The 19,944-nt window shown below is 35.8% G+C and overlaps 1 long non-coding RNA gene and 1 pseudogene across 1 annotated transcript; both read right to left on the bottom strand.

The window, feature by feature from the left end:
* Positions 1-686: 686 nt before the first annotated feature.
* LOC113633907 lies at positions 687-8,926 on the bottom strand (annotated as a pseudogene).
* Positions 8,927-13,023: 4,097 nt separating this feature from the next.
* Positions 13,024-15,605, bottom strand: LOC125138997. The gene is made up of 3 exons (XR_007138084.1): positions 15,488-15,605; positions 15,065-15,206; positions 13,024-13,172 (listed from the first exon to the last, which is right to left on the bottom strand). It is a non-coding gene; the product is annotated as an uncharacterized LOC125138997 (long non-coding RNA).
* Positions 15,606-19,944: the final 4,339 nt, after the last annotated feature.

Here is a 19,944-nt window from a genome sequence, read left to right on the forward strand (position 1 = left end):
CCATGCAAGCAAAAAAGAGAGTGACGTGTAGGGGAGATGCATGGAGGACGGTTTGCGTGACGCGAGTGCTTCTTAAGTGATTTTATAATTTCTCAAGTAGTGAGTAAGTTAGTTTTTAAACGTTTTTCCTACCGCACAAATGGGCACAAATCGAGCACAAACGAACGCCACCGGTTTTGTCCGAATTGGATGAAGTGGGGTGGAGAGTGACATCACTGTCCTGTATTGTATTTGTTATTTCTAAGGAAGGGAATAAGATTCACTGTTTATTTTAGCGGCGCAAACCGGCACAAATCGAGCACAAACGAACACCACCCGTTTGGAGAGATTTGGACGGCACGGGGTGGAGAGTGACGTCACAGCTCCAAATGTTTTTGTTATTTCTAACAAGGGGAAATATACTTGATGTTCATTTCAACGCCACAAACCAAGCAAAAACGAATGACACCAGTTTTGTGTGATTTAGACGAACTGGGGTGGAGAGTGATGTCACATTTCCCGAAAATATTTAGGTTATATCTCAGGAAGGAAAACAGATACAGTGTTTGTTTTAACGGCACAAATCGAGCACAAACGAACTAAGCCAGTTTTGAGAGATTTGGGGTGGAAAGTGACGTCACACGGTCAAAAATATTAGTGCATCATTTGTTTTCTGCTCTTGTGCACAATGTTCAGTGTGAGAAAGTTCAGTTCACTGAACACAAACACAGAGACCACAGATTATTAGATATGATCTTATCATGTGGTTGAACTGCAAGCACTCTGGCAAAAGTGTGAAAAATTAGAAAGAAAGACGCAAAGACAGAATTGACTCTTAAATGTCTTGAATGTTTTAATAATTAAAAAAAATAATAATTACTTAATTATAAATATTTTATTTATCCTTTAAATATATCCTATTATTTAGGAGTAAATAATTTACATTAATTAAATAGCACATCTAATGCAGTGGGATATGAAGTAACACTGGTTTTATTGGTGACTCAGTTCACAAGTGATGATCTGTACAATGTTACACTACAACAGTGTCAATTCCTGGGTGTGGCCTTCTAGAGACGTGTAAAGTTCAGTACATACAGCACTTTTATACAGAATCGTCACAGAGCTGTGTTCAGAAATGGCTCAACTATACAACTTACTGTAACATAGTGAGATACACCACTGATTCTCCCTCGTTACATTCATTCATTCATTATATGAATTTAATTAATTATATTTTAATAATTTATATAATTAATTCATTATATTATATAATTTTTATGTTTGTTTTAAAGCATATTGTAATTTCCTAATTTACCAGGTTAATATTTGCTTTTGAAGAACGTCTGACCCCACCCTAACTGACTTTCCAGAGATTTCTCTGTTGCATCCGGACTCTTGTGCAGTAAGCCAATGCAAGTAACCGTTTCCTTTACCAACCAATTTAGATGCGTAATTTTAAGTAGGAATCTTTCATTGAATCTTAAGGTGAATTTAAGTTTCTGTGACGATTTCCCATTTAGGGTGTGATTAATTTTTGAGTCTAAGCTTGCCATTTCCTTTCCTTCCTTTCTCTAGTTTCTTCTTTCCAGTCTCTTCCTCCCTTTCCCCAATTTTAATTTCTTTTGTTTTATTTTATTTTCGAACCCATGACTATCCATCAAACTTCGTAAATAGGAGAAGAAAGTAGATCTGGAGATTTTTCCTGCTGCAGTATCAGACTCTGCAATGTACTTCTGTGCCACAGTGACACAAAACTCTAACAGACTGTACAAAAAGTCAAGCTTTATATTTGTTTCTCAGCAGGTGGAGCTGTTTACCTGTTTAATTTAAATACAGTTTTCTTTCTTAATTCTCAGGCTTTGATATTTATTTGCTTTGTATCAACGATGATCCTCTTACATTTATTTGCAATGAGTATTGGTTGAATAATAAAAGATTTCCTTTTAAAATAAATGTTCATCTTTAATCTCCTGAAGATCAGAGCAGTTGTCGTTCTTGGAAGTGAAGCTTGCTGGAACTTCTTTGAAGGAAGATGGAGTCGTCTTGAAGCTGTTCCGGAAGTCTGACCACGGATTAGTGGTGTTTCTGACAATTTAAAGGTCGCGAACTCCACCCATCTTTGGGAAGATGACCAATACTTCAGTCAGGATTTTGAAGGGAAAAACTCCCTTTGTTTCAGGTGTCTGTGGGCGTGGTTTAGCTATCAAACTTTTAGATGACTTTAGAGTTTGATCCAGGGTGTATTAAGATGGTATGGTGCCTTTCGTGCTCAAATAAAATACACCAGTGCTTGAAAAATGAGTAACCGATAATTTTGTGGTCATTTGGATACTAAACATGAAGGGTAATGACGGTATGAAGGCAGCGGTACATTACATACATAGATCATTAATCAAGGCAAAGATAAAGGCAAAGAAACAAAAATAAAAACATAAACAAGATGCACTTTCATTAGGGAAGTAAAAAGAAAATGATAGCTTCGTATACATTCTGACATCAGACCTTAAAATGGCATATGGCATTAGAACAGGTATACATTAACATGCCATGATCAGTAAGATATGATGATAGAGTATAACGGATTTTAAAATACAATGTTGTTTTCTGACACATGAATAAAATACACCCTTGTCAGGAAATTAAGGAGCAAATAATTTTAAGACAGGCAAGCCTTAAAAGAAGAAACACATTACAAAAAGGGTTATAAGAATGAGAACCTTAGAGTACCTTATCTTGGGTTTTATTAGTAAACGGAATGTCTCATTGTGTTGTGTGTGTGTGTGTGTGTGTGTGTGTTTGTGTGTGTGTGTTCTCATTATTTCTGTGTGGGGTTATCTGGTCTTTGTGGAGACTCCAGACATTCAGGAGCCAGGTGTGGGTGTAAAACTGGGTTGCTCATCGGTTAATTGAGGAGTAGATGTTGAAATTTAGGGTGCCTGGGACATGAAATCTAAAATGACTGGTACAAGACACTACAGTGGTTTGGTCTGGTGTAATTCTGCTGTCAACAGCACCTGCTGTAAAGACATTGTACCAACATAAACAGTTCTATTTTCATTTTGCTAAATGAATCATCATGTTTAGGTAACAGTTCAAATATCCAGCATTCACCTAAAGGTTATGTATAATATAAATGACTTACCAATATTTTTGACAACTGTTAATACAAAGAAGAATAACAAGATTGTTCTGTGTGTCTCTTGCAGTAGATATAAATGTCAGTATCTCTGTGAAACTGTATAAACTGTATCTCACCAAATCTAGCTCCACCTACTGAGGTGTCGTCATGTCAATTCTGACATCAGTCCCTCAACTGATGGGAAATCCATTTACATTGATTAATTTAAATCAATACTAATTAAATTATTCAAACAAATATTGAATGTTGATAATGCAGTTTATCATTCGTATTAATTCTCTTAATGTTTCCATATTTTGCTGGATCTTCTAATAATTTTACACAGTTCAAATCTATATGGACGTTCTCTGGTTATTGTCATTTTGTTCTTTGGCAATATATCATTATACGTTTAATAATACAATTGCATTGTAATATTGTACTGAAACACTAAGCATTTCATTAACTTAAATATACAGCACCTGTTCATTTTTACTTTATATAACTCATGAGTCATTAATATGGCTGTGTTGTGCAGTATTTCAAGATTAATCATTTATACAATACTGCAAGCTTTTACCTGTTTTGCTGTGTTTACATTATTATTATGCCCAGTCGTCAAAGGCAACACAAACACTCAAGGGAGTCTTGAACATCGTCAAGGCTCTCTATATCATCTTTGAATCCATAGACGAGCTCGTACAGCCTCCTACCCCAGATCTTCTAAGTTTACAAGCATTGCCACAGTGCTGATGGAAGGTTGTTTGGAAACATCTGTATGCGAACAAGGTAAAAATAAAACACACATGAAGAAAAAATCAAGTAAAACCTGCATTTGTAATTGTAGTATGACTGTCTGTATTATATATTTACAGATTGGATACGATATCTAAGTGTGCGTATATATATATATATATATATATATATATATATATATATATATATATATATATATATATATATATATATATATATATATATACAGTGATGCCCAAAACAAGCAGAAGCAGCTTCTCTTTGTCTGGAAAGAAAAGCTGCAGCCACGCACAGAACTGAGAGCTGTAGGAGAGCAGATCAGAATTCTGCAGTAATACAAATAATAAGTTTATTCAAGTGTACTGTTAATATGTAATTATTATATGTAAGTTCAAATTAAGTAAGTATGCTTATATTGACAAATACACAGACAAGGTTACCAAGTATCTGGCCTATACTTGGTACTTATACTTAAGTACACATGGCTTGTACTAACAAAAAAGTTTATTTGACAAACTTCCAACACATACTAATTAATAATAAATGTAATCAATAATTTCTGAAATACCAGAAAAATAATGTTTACTCACCTAGTGAAAGCCACAGATACATAAATATAACAGTGAACATGAAGAATGTTTTTAGCTGAATAAAAATATTCAGAAGTTTTTCTGTACTCTAATAAGTTAACATCATAAAGGTTCATGAAGCTCCACCACACAGCATCACAGGTCACTAATGTTACTGACGGATAGATGACTTTACATTCAGCCTCATATGAGGAACCTGTTTTGACACTTGTTCTGTTAAACACTTTAGTCTATATTTAGACATTAGACTTAGATATTTCAAGCTTGTTGCAAATTATACATTAATACTGTACGATTCAGTTAGTGTGTCCATACAGCACTAAGAGCATTAGTCACAGATAAGGTAAGACAGAACTTTATTAATCGTGAAGGAAATTCTTTTGCCAGTACACAACGAAAATAAATATAAATGTATTATAAATAAAATATGCAACATATACAAAATGTCTGAAAAGAAGTGCTTGTGAATTAAGATAATATTGCACATGATATGATATTAATTAACACATATTTTTGTTGTTGCTGTTGTTCTTTCGGCTGCTCCCTGTCCAGAGTCACCGCAGCAGATCATCCGGCCCTCATATTTGATATAGCAAATTTTAAACCAGATTCTCTTTTTGACACAACCTTCTTATTCTAGTCTGGGCTTAAATATTATATTTGCTTGAAATATTTATCTTGTGCAAAACCAGTAATGACACTGCTGCTGTTTATTATTCATCCATTTCATCATGTTTTGTCTGGAAGATCCATCTCACAACTGCTCTGAAGTACTCAGGTGAATGTGAATGCTGGTGAGTGAGGGAAGGACCTGGTGACTCCGTGACATACATCAAAAATAGATCCTTGTAATTTCTGTTTGAAGTGTATAAACAGTCATGATACCTGATTACACCAGTCAGATAAATTGTTAAATTTAAGCCAGAGGCTTAGAAAGCACAAACAATAACAAAATACATGGCATAAAATAACATAAATTAGATTATTATTTATTGTGTGTGTGTGTGTGTATATATATATATATACTGTTGATTGGAATATCAGAGTTTCAGCGACCCAGTGCTATGAAGCCAACTTCTTAAGCTGCGATATGTGAAGGAAAGTATGTCACTGTGCTATATTATTTGTGTGACAAATAAAGGCCTCTTCTTCTTTTAAATATATAACTTTCCTATTTGTTGTACTGTTAAGTATTACATACATGTGGTTGCAGCTACATTATTGATACCCCGTGTAGCGATTTTGGCTCGCGAAGCAAGGTAAATATTTATAAGTAACTATAACGTGTTATAGTGACTTCTAAATATTTTAACCTAAGTTGAAATTAACGGTACTGGAATTAAGGTTACGCTTATTTGGTCTGTTCGTCCGGCGAACAGGCCGTGTACCTTTATTAATTCTATGAAGGCGGTATCTTCCCGGCCAAGAAAGATTCGCTTTCCTTTTACTGTATACCGTAATTTAAATTAAATTAACTCAATAGAGCATGTAGTTCAGACCCGATGTTGCAGGTACCTTAATTTGTGAGCGACACTCAGAGACAAATCACCTGTGGCTCAAAACTATGACATTTAATGAATGAGACAAACACAACATAAAACTAACTACACAAACAAACAAAAGAAATAGGGAAAATGAAGATGAAAATAAAATAAAACAAAAGAAATTAAAATTGGGGAAAGGGAGGAAGAGACTGGAAAGAAAAACTAGAGAAAGGAAGGAAAGGAATGGCAAGCTTAGACTCAAAAATTAATCACACCCTAACTGGGAAATCGTCACAGAAACTTAAATTCACCTTAAGATTCAATGAAAGATTCCTACTTAAAATTACGCATCTAAATTGGTTGGTAAAGGAAACGGTTACTTGCATTGGCTTACTGAACAAGAGTCCGGATGCAACAGAGAAATCTCTGAAAAGTCAGTTAGGGTGGGGTCAGACGTACTTCCAAGTTCTCCTGAAGATCAGAGCAGTTGTCGTTCTTGGAAATGAAGCTTGCTGGAACTTCTTTGAAGGAAGATGGAGTCGTCTTGAAGCTGTTCCGAAAGTCTGACCACGGATTAGTGGTGTTTCTGACAATTTAAAGGTCGTGAGCTCCACCCATCTTTGGGAAGATGACCAATACTTCGGTCAGGATTTTGAAGGGAAAAACTCCCTTTGTTTCAGGTGTCTGTGGGCGTGGTTTAGCTATCAAACTTTTAGATGACTTTAAAGTTTGATCCAGGGTGTATTAAGATGGTATGGTGCCTTTCGTGCTCAAATAAAATACACCAGTGCTTGAAAAATGAGTAACCAATAATTTTGTGGTCATTTGGATACTAAACATGAAGGGTAATGACGGTATGAAGGCAGCGGTACATTACATACATAGATCATTAATCAAGGCAAAGATAAAGGCAAAGAAACAAAAATGAAACATAAACAAGATGCACTTTCATTAGGGAAGTAAAAAGAAAACGATAGCTTCGTATACATTCTGACATCAGACCTTAAAGGGGCATATGGCATTAGAACAGGTATACATTAACATGCCATGATCAGTAAGATATGATGATAGAGTATAACGGATTTTAAAATACAATGTTGTTTTCTGACACATGAATAAAATACACCCTTGTCAGGAAATTAAGGAGCAAATAATTTTAAGACAGGCAAGCCTTAAAAGAAGAAACACATTACAAAAAGGGTTATAAGAATGAGAACCTTAGAGTACCTTATCTTGGGTTTTATTAGTAAACGGAATGTCTCATTGTGTTGTGTGTGTGTGTGTGTGTGTGTGTGTGTGTGTGTGTGTGTGTGTGTGTGTGTGTGTGTGTGTGTGTGTGTGTGTGAGAGTTCTGTTTGCAGGCCCCAATGAGCCGCATGGGGTTATCTGGTCTTTGTGGAGACTCCAGACATTCTGGAGCCAGGTGTGGGTGCAAAACTGGGTTGCTCATCGGTTAATTGAGGAGTAGATGTTGAAATTTAGGGTGCCTGGGACATGAAATCTAAAATGACTGGTACAAGACGCTACACCCGTCATTAACACCATCACAAACCCAGCAGCAGGCTAAAATGAAGTCTTAATGGTGGCATGTAGAAAACCTCTAACTGTGAACATTGGTAAGGATGTACGGGATATTAGAGTGACTGTAGACTCACAAAGCAAATGTCTTCATCTGCTGGCTACAACTACAGTATCTGTAGATTATTCTTCAGTAAAAAAGCAGCTACCAAATATTTAATCTTTGAAGGTCGGCTACAAAGACTGTAGATCAGAGTTGAAAAAGCAGCTGCACAGCAGAGCAATAGTAAAATAAAATTAGTAGAGTCTCTTGCATAAGAAGTGACAGAATTTTTTTTAAAAATAAAACATCTTTCAAAGTGTGTTTGTCAATAAACTGGAATTTTTTTTTTTTTAAGAATTATACTTTTGGTGCGGCCCGGGACATAATGACCCATGGACTGGCACTGGGTCCGTGGTCCGGTGGTTGGGGACCACTGCCCTAAGAGATGGTGGGGTGGAGATTTAGAATTATTTTTAAAAAATAACCCTTATTATTTTTTCCACAATAACGTAAATGTCTTGACATAATAATGGTTACACTTAAATCATCATTTAAACTTAAATCATTTAAATTGTTTTAAAAGTCAATAAATGGCACATGCACACAAATTTACAAACAAATCCTTCTTTGTTTACATTACAAAAAAGAAAAAAGTGTGTTTCAGTAGGACTTCCACTGTTAGGACTACATTTAGGGTTGTGTGGGAGGGCTTTCAGAAAAACTGGAATGGGCAGTTCATCCGGACTTTTAGGAAATTCATGAGGAGATAGTTGAGCCAGAGTTCTTTCCATAGCTATGAGAAAGTCTCTTAAATGTCTCCACTGCCAGAATTTTGAACCGCACTTCAGGCATGAACATGAGCAGCCTTTCCAGGCATCTTGGCATGTGTGTTCACTTTGGAGGTCTGAAGATGCTTGAGAATGAGATCCAGTGGTGTCATACCATTGTGATCCTCAGCTTGTGGTGAAGCCCAACTTCGCAGTAATATTATGACAGGATCTGAGTGTGACAGCTCACATGCCAGATGGAGTGGAGTTCTGCCCTCCTCCATGTGTTTGCATTCTGCTTGGTTCATGTCAGACCGTAGAGTGACAATTCTATGTGCCACATGAAGAATGAGAGCCATTATTTCCTTCCTGTAGCGGACAGCCATGGCTAACTGTGGAGCAGATGATGGACAGCAGCAGAAATTCTCACCTGACATGGCAAGAGCACCGTCTGAGAACTGATTCAGCAAGTATTGTGCGTAAACTTGGGGTTCGTGCATGATGGCATACAGCAGTGCCTCAGATGGAGTGTATGTCCGTTGCCAGGTGCCTTCTTCCCAGTGAAATAACTCCATGTTGCGCATGTCCTCCTACACCTGCAGAGGTTCATGGTCCCTTAAAGCTTGGCAAAAAGAGAAGAACTTGCATTTCTTGCACATGCTATCCATCTTGCCAGGCTACACCAAGAATTATGATGCACATTGTTTCATGTGATTCATACCATTTAGTCTTGTTGGCATAACAAGAAGCTTGCAGAGTTAGTGTGTGAGTACATCATTCACAAATAAGCGAACACAACCCTGTTTTTGTAATCACACGATAACATTTTTTGTTTACTGGGTATTATACTATTTTTATTTAAGATGGGCTTGTTATCTTTATCTAAACACATATTTTCACATTTCTATTCACTTTCTACCTAACTAAATTTGCTCCTATTTAAGCAGAAGTCATCAACAAGAAAATTAACAAATGTCTTTTTGATGCCTGAAGGTGCAAAGTAAGAAATGAAATAAATTCTAAGCAAATATGTGAGCTGTAAGTCTTTTAGTTACTCCATTCACTTCTGAACAAAATTAGCATTTAATTAAAAACAAAGGTAATGAAGGTCACAAAGCTTTTCATTCAAATACTCAAATTCTTAGACTGTTTATTTGTTTTGAATATCGGATGTAATGCTTAGTGATTAAATAATCAGAGAAAAAAAATCCTTCTGTCTGTTAGTGTTGGTGTTGCATGTTATTTGTGATTAGCCAAGAGCTGACAGCACAAGCTAGCAAGCTCATTAAAACACAAGGCTTTGATAAACAGAAAAGTCTTCTCTGCTCTAAACCCTCTGATCTGTTCACTAGCTCTTAGTTATTTATACAATACAGGTTCAGTCACTTCTGCTAACATTAGTTATTAATAATAGCATATCAGCATTAGCATATTTAATGCTAACTATGACTAAAACCAATGTTTAGCTAATTTTAGCTAGTTACCATGAGGGGATAATTTAACTAGCTGAGATGATAACACTGACTAGCCAGAGCAGGTTCATTCATGTTGCTCTACTAAGAAAAATTCTAAACATAACATTATATTAATTGTTCTTGAAACATCCTTTGACTTGAAAAATCATTTTTTTTAACTGAAAAAAAAACTATGCTATGACAGAAAACCGCAAAACTTTAATCACAAAAAGAACTATAACAAACTTTGACTCATTTATCAGATCAGCAACTTGTAAGAACCATGTTGTAGTGTAAATTCACTAGATTAATGTTAAGTTCTGTTTGAGTTTGTTCCTTCTGTCTTTCTACTAACTCTCTCTCTTGTTCTCTGATACAAAACAAAACAATGTGTTACTTATACAGCCTGAAAAAAAAAGTATAAAAAAAAGTATAGTGTTTCTGTTCCAGTTTCTTTTGGTCTTTTGGTGTTGGAGTCCTGAAACACAGCCCTGACTTCTAACTCCAAAAGATATGTTTAAGAGGTGAATTCAGATGCAGTGGGTTGATCAGCAACAGTGGAATAGTTCTGTGTTTTATATCTACTGCACAGTTTCTTTTTAACTGACAAAAAGTTGATGTGGTTTTTAAAAACCTCTTGCATGTGTATTTGCCATTATAATATTTTTTTACAGCCTTTCACTGACTCTGCATCACTGTGTTACATCTCTAAGAATACAATGATAGAGAGCAGAATCTGAGAGCTTTAGACCTCTGATAGTAAGTTCAGTAGAGTCTCTGCTTGTATCTGTCTCTAATCGAGTGTCAGAGTGCTCTTAGCACTATATGATCTTGCGCCTTTATACAGTAAAACTCTGGTGCGCTGTTAGGATATTGTTTGTACCAGTAAAGATAAATGTAATTGCTACTAGTATCATATGAACATTTCAGAGTAACAGTATTTGATTCTTTCCTGGTAATGCTGGTACTGTAGTTTGTCCTTCAGCCCAATTTTATTTGCAAAACTGCCTGGAGTGAAAAAGAAAATTTAAGAAATGTTAGAAATTTTTAACCTATTTTTGCAAACAAAATATTGTCTAAATATAAGATTGCTTGATTGATTCTTAAACATCAGCTAATACAATAAATTCAATGAAAGATAATGACCTGTAACTAGTTCTGGGAGGTTTGTAAAAGGACATTGCTTTATTTCACATCCTACAAAGAAACATGCAGCTGTACATACATGCATAACACACAAGACTGAATTACTAAAAAGAATGCACCATTTAATTAATCAGTAAATTTCAAATAACTATTGATTACAGTGTATCATGGAAAAAACTGGCAAGAAGAGTTCAATAAACTTAATTTCATGTCCTGTGCACCTGTAACACACTGTGGAGTGTTTTCTTGCTTGCTTCTTTATTCATTTATACTACAAAATTACCACAATTATCATTTCTGTCTGTGGTTAACTGATAACAGGTTGGTAAAGGGAGGATCTTTGATGTGTTTTTATATGTTTTTGTAAAGCCTTTCACTGACACTGTATCACTGTGTTACTCTTAGAGCACAATGATAGAGAGCAGAATCTGAGAGCTTTAGGCCTTTGATAGTAAGTTCAGTAGTGTCTCTACTTGTTCTTGTCTCTAATCGAGTGTCAGCAGGAGTGCTTGCATAAGCACTATCTGACCTTGCACCTTTATACAGTAAAAACTGTGGTGCGCTGTTAGTATATTGTCTGTACCAGTAAAGCCAAACATATTCACTGCTTGTCTCATATGAACATTTCAGAGTAACTGTGCCTGTTTCATTCCCCACAGTGTTAGCATCTTCATCCTTTGGTCCAATTTTATCTGCAAAACTACCTGGAGTGAAAAAGAATATAAAGAAATAAATCTGCAAAGAATTTTTCAAAAGCAAATATTTACCTGGTAAATGAAGAAATTACTATATGCTTTAAAAATCAACATATTATATAATACAATAAATTACTTGTAACTAGAGTGAGAATCAGTGGTGTGTATCTCACTATGTACAGTAAGTTGTATAGTTGAGCCATTTCTGAACACAGCTCTGTGACGATTCTGTATAATAGTGCTGTATGTGCTGAACTTTACACGTCTCTAGAAGGCCACACCCAGGAAGTGACACTGTTCAGGATGAAATCTTTGCCCACTAATAAAAATTAAAAAAAAAAAAAAAACTTGAATTAAGTATAACTTCTGTATAATCTGAACTATTTTTGTACTAAAATGAATGAAACCGAGCTACAAACAGAGCTCAAAATTTCAGATTGGAAATTCATTCAGTTTCTACATAATTTTAAACTTACATAGCCATCTATATACTGTACAATAAGTACTCTGTACCAGCGTTTGGCAGATGTTTTGTCCACATGTTCTCATTCTTTCTTCCAGTTTGGTAAAATAGGGGAGGTGTTATTCACAAAACTGGCGGCTTTATAAATGTAGACTTTCTGGTACAGTAAGAATCCTTTAGTGAACTAAGAGAGAACCTGATGATGTTTTCAGTGGTGTTCAGTCTTGTGCTCTGAGACAGCATGTACTTTTCATATTAAACAGTGATACAGCTGCACAGTTTGCTCGTTGTGCCTCCCATGAATGTAGTGAAGATGGGAGGTTGGTGTTTTCTTTCGTATGTCTTCAGGAAATAAAGATAAAGCTGAGATGTTCTGTCTCAGACTTCAGTCCTGTCTCAGCAGAGCAGAACAACCTCCTGAGAACAACAGTCATCTCTCTAGTTTTGTCTCTGGATTGTTGCTTCTAGACTAGTCCTCACACTTCTCCACCATCTCTCTGTATGGACACTCACTATTTTGCTCATGAAGCTCAACACTGTATTGTCATTAGCATACTTGAAGATATGAGACAAGCTGTGCTTTAAAACAGACTTGTGTGTCGGCAGAGTTTACATGATCTCAGGAACTGTAGTGTTCAGACACATTTAGCAGTTTACAACTTATGCCTATGAACAGTGGAAACTAAAAACTAATAAAGATTATCAACATCATACTGGAAATTAAAAAAAAAAAATCCAAGACCAGCAGAAGAACATAGACTGATCAATGAGGATCACTAGTGATAGATTTGTGTCTAAATGAATGAGCTGTCTCCAATAATAATAATAATAATAATAATAATAATAATAATAATAATAATAATAATAATGATTAAACATGTGTCAGATCACTTTATGAATCACAAGAGAGACACAATTTCCTAAAAAAAAAAAAAAAGGCATGTGAATTCAAAATTATCAGTAAAACTTAAACGTTCAGTATAACTAACCTGTGTTAGTTTTTGTACAGTGCAGCTGGATTTCCTGTCACTGTGGGCACCAGAGCACAATAGTATAGAGCAGAGTCTGATACAGCAGTAGAGGAGATGATCAGATCCACTTGTTTACCATCAACTTTAGCAGACATTCTTGGGGGAATGTTGGAACTAAATCTCGACTTTGAGAAATATAAAGAAGGAACTCAGGTTTAGATTTTGGACATTGTCTGTACCAGTGTAGGTAGTTTCCTGAATTAAAGGTTGGTTTGTAGCTACAGGACAGAGTAACAATATCACCTTCATCTACAACTTTCTGACTAAAAAGTGACTCTATTGAATCTGCCATGGAGTCACCTGTCATATTGAAGAGAACATAACGTTTATAACCTTCACATAATGAAGTCACAACAACATAAGCAAGACTCGGAGTCTGTCTTTTCTTAACACACACAGTAATTAATCACTAATTCAACACAATTTATTTAAAATAACAAGAATTAAAAACTCACCTAGTGAAAGCCACAGACACATGAATATAACAGTGAACATGATGACAGTTTTATCTGAATGAAAATATTATTTCTGTATATGATAACATCATAAAGGTTCATGAAGCTCCACCCACAGCATCACATGACATCGTCACTAATGTTACTGACAGGCTATAGATTCTTACTGAAACATTTGGCTTTACATTGAGAATCAAATGGCATTAATATAAAATGTATCAGGAATAACATAATATTGAAAAATTAATCATCACATATTTAAATTATTAAATATTATAGTGATGTCACTGTATTATGGGCTTCAGCATCATCAGAAAAAGCCATGATAATGTATGATAGTCATGATAAATATTATAGTTCAATTTTAGCATTAGTATTTAATTTTGCTGATTTATTTATTGCCTTTCTAAAAACCAATCCTGTTCTTTTAATAATTTTTAATAATTATGGTGGCCCAGAAGGACCAGGCACAAAAAAAAATAGATGTCAACTGAAAAAACAAACCATACAAACAACAGCAACAAAATAAGGAGCAACTTTAAATGAAATCTACCAAAGGAGAGAATCTGTCCTTCTGGGCCACTATAATTAACCCTTAAAGGGGTGTGGTAAATATATTTTTATACAGAATTACTTGTATTAATATAGACAGCTCAAATACTTTGGTATTTGGAACATTATAAATTAGACTTTCATTGATTAATTCTTAATAAATGAATAAATAAATAAACCCTTAGAGTAAAGCTGTTTACGTCTTCACTCATTCTTTGTTGGTCTTTGTTCAGAGAAATATTTTTATGTATTATAAAGATGCTTTAAGGACCAGTTCGCAAATAACAGTGTATTATTTAAACATGCTATAGATTAATTTCTAGCTTTTTTTTTACTTACCAGTTCACTTTTTTTATGAATGAGTAATATTTTTGTTGTGATGTCAGTACTTTGGTCTTTACTGTACTCAAACAACAACAGTAGAGTTGAACAAATGAAGAAGTGAGTGTAAACATGTAAATAGCTCCATCTTGTCAGAAAAGCATGGCTCTGCTCCAGTCATGTGTAGTGCATCTTGTACAGTGTGGTAGGGTTTCCTCCTGAGTTTTAGTTGATGAGTTTATCTCTGGGGTTTTCTACACTAAATGTGTCTGGAGATTCCAGATTCATTGTTCTTTGTGAGAAAACACTGTCAGTGATTAAAGATTATATAGATTATTGTTTTTTTCTCACTTATTTGCAATCAGAACATTTATCTAAATGTCAACGTTTACAATGCAGATTTCCGTAGGTCCGAATAGGTTTATTTTATTTTCATTTAAGTTAAAAAAAAATTATAGAGAGCCAGATCTTATGTTCCTTCAGGCAAGCCAAAAGCAATTGTAGGCTGTTTTGGTCATTATGTTTTATAGTGAAATAAAGTGTGTCATCAGCATATAAATGAAAATACACTCCATACTTATTGAAAATAGAGACAAGTGGAAGCATACATAGAGTAAACAAAACTGGTCCAAGGATTGATCCTTAAGGAACTACAGAGTTAAGCGGTATGACAGAAGAGGAATACTGACCTATGCGAACATCACTTTGGAGCACAGTGATGTGGTGGCGCTGTTGAGCAGAGTCTCACCGGCTGGCTGATGGAGGTCAGGATCTCCACACCCTTTTCCACCGCCTTCTGGAATGACTCTGAAATGGTGGTCGGGTGGATGCCTGGGGAAACAACCTGAACAGAGGACATCTCACCGTAGTTCTCACCACTGCATACGTTTTTCGCCACACGTATTAACGTGACGTGTATTAAGGAAAATCTTCATAATGACATATCCATTTAGATTTTTTAGTGTAAAGTGATACAGTTGAGATCATCACCGAATACCACAAATGTGTACAAAAAGGATCGGAGAGAGTTTTATCTAAATATAAAACAGCCCTGTATGTGTAGCCTGTAGGATGATGGAGTGTGTTAAAGACTGTCGAAGATGTTTGTGTACCTTTCTGTAGCAGCTTGGAGCAGGCGTCTAATAGAGCTCCTGCGATCACCACCACCGACGTAGTGCCATCACCAGACTCAATGTCCTGAGCCTTGGACAGGTCGACCAGCTAAAACACACACACACACACACACACACACACACACACAAAATAAATGTTTCCTTTTCCATCTTGTCCCTGAGACTCTACAGAAACAGGATGCAAAGCAGCGTCATCATTTTCAAACACAAAGCAACCCTACTGTATATAGAGTCTCTCTAAACATCACATTAAAGAGTCAACATATCAATGGATCCGCGCTGATTGAGGGGTGGACTGTTTACGAATGTAAAGTAAGAAATTTATTTAATTAAAAAATTAATTAAAAAAAAAAAAATAAAACCTTAAACAACATTCAAAATTCTTATTTTATGTAGAAGGTTGGTAAAGCTTAACAGGAGATTTATATGAAGTTACAATAATGTTCAGGTACTGCCTTTTTTTAAGAAATATGAGCAAAGATAGAGGGGAAAGAGGGGGAAAAAAAACCAGTAGGAAAATAACTTACCATTTTGTCCATGCATTTAGGGCCGAGACTTGTTCTGATGGCATCAGCAACAGCTGTCAAACACAAAAATGCACACGTCAAACATTAACAGTTAATTAATAACATTAACAGATAAAATCAGTTCGACTTGATGCCTTATGCTAAGCTAACGTGATCCATCTATTTGTAAGATAAGAGTGAAACCATTGTAGAAAGTGCCACGAATGCCCACAGCTTTCTCTAAGTGTGTAAGTAGTTTCTCATGATCAAAGGAAGAGCTAAGATCTAATAAAATTAAGGCCACAGATTCTCCAGAGTCAGTTTCCATAAAAATGTCAACAGAGCAGATTCAGTACTGTGTAATGCTTTAAAACCAGACTGGAATGTTTCCTGTACACAGTTCATGTTTAGATAAATTTGCAGTTTAGGTAATACTTTTTTTTCATGTATCTTGGAAATAAAAGTCAAATTTGAAATGGGACAAAAATTTGAAAATACAGCGGAATCAAGATTAGGTTTCTTTAGATAAGGTGTTACCACAGCATTTTTTAGATCTTTTGGGAAAGAGCCAGTAGACAAGCATTTATTAATAAAAGTAAGATGAATAAGAGACCTGGACCAACAGTGTCAATAATTTGTCTGAGAAAGGGGGGTGGAATCACATCCTGGGGACAGATAGTTGGTTTTAATTTACTGACTATATCTATAAGTGAGGCCAGGTCCATAAAATGTTATTACTGAATTTGATATCTGAGATCTTAGAATTGTAATCTTGTCTACAAAAAAAAATCCCAAATATTTCACAGAGGGTTAGAGAAGGCTCTAAAATAGGAGGGATTAAAACAGAATTAACAATTGAAAACAGAGATTTAGGTTTATGATGATTTTTGTAACAAGTTCTGCGAAATATGTACATTTTGCAGCCTTTGCCGCTTTCTGAAAAGTATGATAAGAGTTTCTTAAAATTTCAAAGGAGATCTGTAGTTTGTCTTTTTTCCATTTATGCTCAGCATGTCTGCAAACCTGCCAAAGAGAGCTTTTAGTGTCATTATGCCAGGGCACTAGGGCTGGTTTATGATTTTTATGCCTCAATGGAGCAATAGAGTTCAGAATTTCAGCACAGGTAGAGTTAAATAGAGTGAGGTGTGAATCAGTATCTAATGTGTCCAGGATGCTATCAGTCTCCAGAGAGTTCCGTACATTAAGATAGGCTTCGGAGAAATCCTGACTAGATCTTTGAGTAAAACAGCAAGTTAAACGTACTGATGTTGTGTTTCTAGTAATATGACTTGTAAGGGGAAGGGGCAAAAATTATGGGCTTGTGGTCAGAAAAAACAGCAGTAGTAAGATCAATGCTTGTAATAGACAAGCCATGAGTTAAAACCAAGTCAAGAGTATGGCCAGGATTATGTGTAGAGCTGGAAACCCACTGAGTAAATTCCAAAGACTCCATCAGAGTTAAAAATTCTGCAGAGTATGGTTTAGAGGGACAGCAAACATGAATGTTGAAGTCGCCCAGCAGCAGTATTTTCCCATACCTGGAGGCCAAGTCCCCCAACAGTTCAGCAATTTCACGTAAAAAGGAATGGTTTTGTTGAGGAGGGTGATATATTAATTCTACTGTATAACAATTGGGTTTATGAAGAATAGTTGCACATTGAAGCTGTTGTATAAGCCAATAGGTAGAGATTGACAGTGCAAGGTGTCTTTAAATACAGTTAACAATCCCCCACCATGGCCAGATAGATGCGGGGAGTTTAGAAAAGTACAGCCATGAGGTACCAGTTCAGAAAGTAGTGATAACTCACCCGGTTTCATCCAAGACTCTGTGATGTATAATAAATCCAATATTTCTGATGTAAAAAAAAAAGTCAATCAAAATAAAAGTTTTGTTTAGCACTCCGTCCAGGGTGTATCCTGCCTTGATGCCCGATGACGCCTGGGATAGGCACAGGCTCCCCGTTACCCGAGTAGTTCGGATAAGCGGTAGAAAATGAGTGAGAGAGAGAGTTTTGTTTAGCAGTGACCGAGCATTTATGGGCGCCATTTTCAGTTGTAGCAGGGCTGTATCCATCTGTTTTGCCCGGAGTAGCGGTCAAAGATTGTGCAAATTAAATCCACCTCGGTGTGCATGAGGGAAAGCCCGAGTAGGCCCAGTGAAAGATCCAGGGAAAACAGGGAGCAGCCATCGATAAATGCTTTTTGTACATATTTCATCCAGCGGTAGATCGTCAAGTTTGACCAGATCCCCACAGAAATGGGTGGGACCGAAAGCTACAGTCCAGCTAAAGGGCCAGCCTGTGTTGTACTGCGATACCTCCGCACTTACCGTGTCTAATATATACCAAACATATTTCCGTCTAAATATTCCAAAACTATATTTTATATAAATATTCCAGTCATGACATTCCTCAGAAATTATATTTTCCTCTCAATACTGCAAGACCATGAGCTCAATTTTTTTTCCTTGAATTTTCCAAGATCTTCTCCCAAATTTGAACATTTAAGATAATATCTTTCTATATTATAATGCAGATATTACATTTATCCTTCACTCTGATCCATTGGATTTATGGAAACTATGCTGAAACCTTTTAAATAAACACAAAGACAAATATTTCTTTATGTGCAATTTTATGTGTAAGTCAAGTGTGTATGTGTAGGTAGTGTTGTGTGGCTGTTCATGTGTATGATAGAGTTTTTAGTTTTGTAATTAATTAAATGGACAAATACAGGAGAACACTCAGGATAAGATTAAACAACAGAAGTGAGAAGCATTGCAAAAGACAGAAACACAATTTAGACCACAAAAACAGAGGCAAAAACACAAGACAGACAAGGACTCAGCAAATGCTAATACAAAACAACAGGTATAAATAGGCATTCAGAAAAACATGAGGAACAAGTGTGAAAGGTGGGGATACAGGACAGAGGAATGGGCAGGAAACACACGTGGACAACACAAAGCATAAACAAAATCACATGGCACAAAAATAACAGTGACATAGTAAATGTACCCTCTGGTGGTCTGATAGGGAACTGTCCAAGCAGTCCATGACAACAATGACATTCCCATATATAATTTATAATTCCAGGACCGTGGAAGTTGGGAAAATTGATTGCATGAATACTGAAGAACAGCAATACAACTTTAAGAATGATAAGATGGATAGATAAATGTAGAGTGGGATAAATTCAGAAAAAGAAAGACGGTCCAGCTTGTTTTCCTGCAAAGCTTTTAATATTCAGTGATAACACTTTGTTAGAGAAAGCTCCACCCACTGCTGTAGACTTTACTACTTTAATTCCTACCAAATAACCTGCACCTTTTGATCAAAGTAGATGTGGCAGATTATTCAAAAGTTTCCTTATTGGCATGAGACCATTCAGTGTTTTATAGGTCAGAACTAGTATTTCATAATCAATGTGAAATTTGACTGGGAGACAATGCAGTGTGGATAAGATAGGAGTGAATCAACTGTTTATTCTTTTGAGAGTGATGCTGTTCTGTGTAGGACATGTGGACTATGTGTGCTATAGCATGTTGGATCTAGATGAGCAGTTTATACATAAATATTTAATTTTGAGCTCAGGTAACTGCGGTTTTAATGTTTTCTAAATATCCACATTCCTCCTAGTGTTGTCAGGTAAATACAGAAGAATGAATGAATAAATAAATGCATGAAATGAATGAATGTGCTGTCTCTTAATAATACAATGTGTCAATAACATAAACTCTTTTAAATCATGAAAAAGAAAGAGAGAGACCCCCAAAAAGGGCATGCAACTTTCCATAAAAAACTGGCAGGTGTGGTTTAAAGAAAACTGTGAGTTACTTTTTGTACAGTGCAGCTGGATTTCCTGTCACTGTGGGCACCAGTGCACAGTAGTATAGAGCAGAGTCTGATACAGCGGCAGAGGAGATGATCA

This window comes from Tachysurus fulvidraco, chromosome 1 (assembly GCF_022655615.1).
Source record: "Tachysurus fulvidraco isolate hzauxx_2018 chromosome 1, HZAU_PFXX_2.0, whole genome shotgun sequence".
In the NCBI taxonomy this organism is placed as follows: domain Eukaryota; kingdom Metazoa; phylum Chordata; class Actinopteri; order Siluriformes; family Bagridae; genus Tachysurus; species Tachysurus fulvidraco.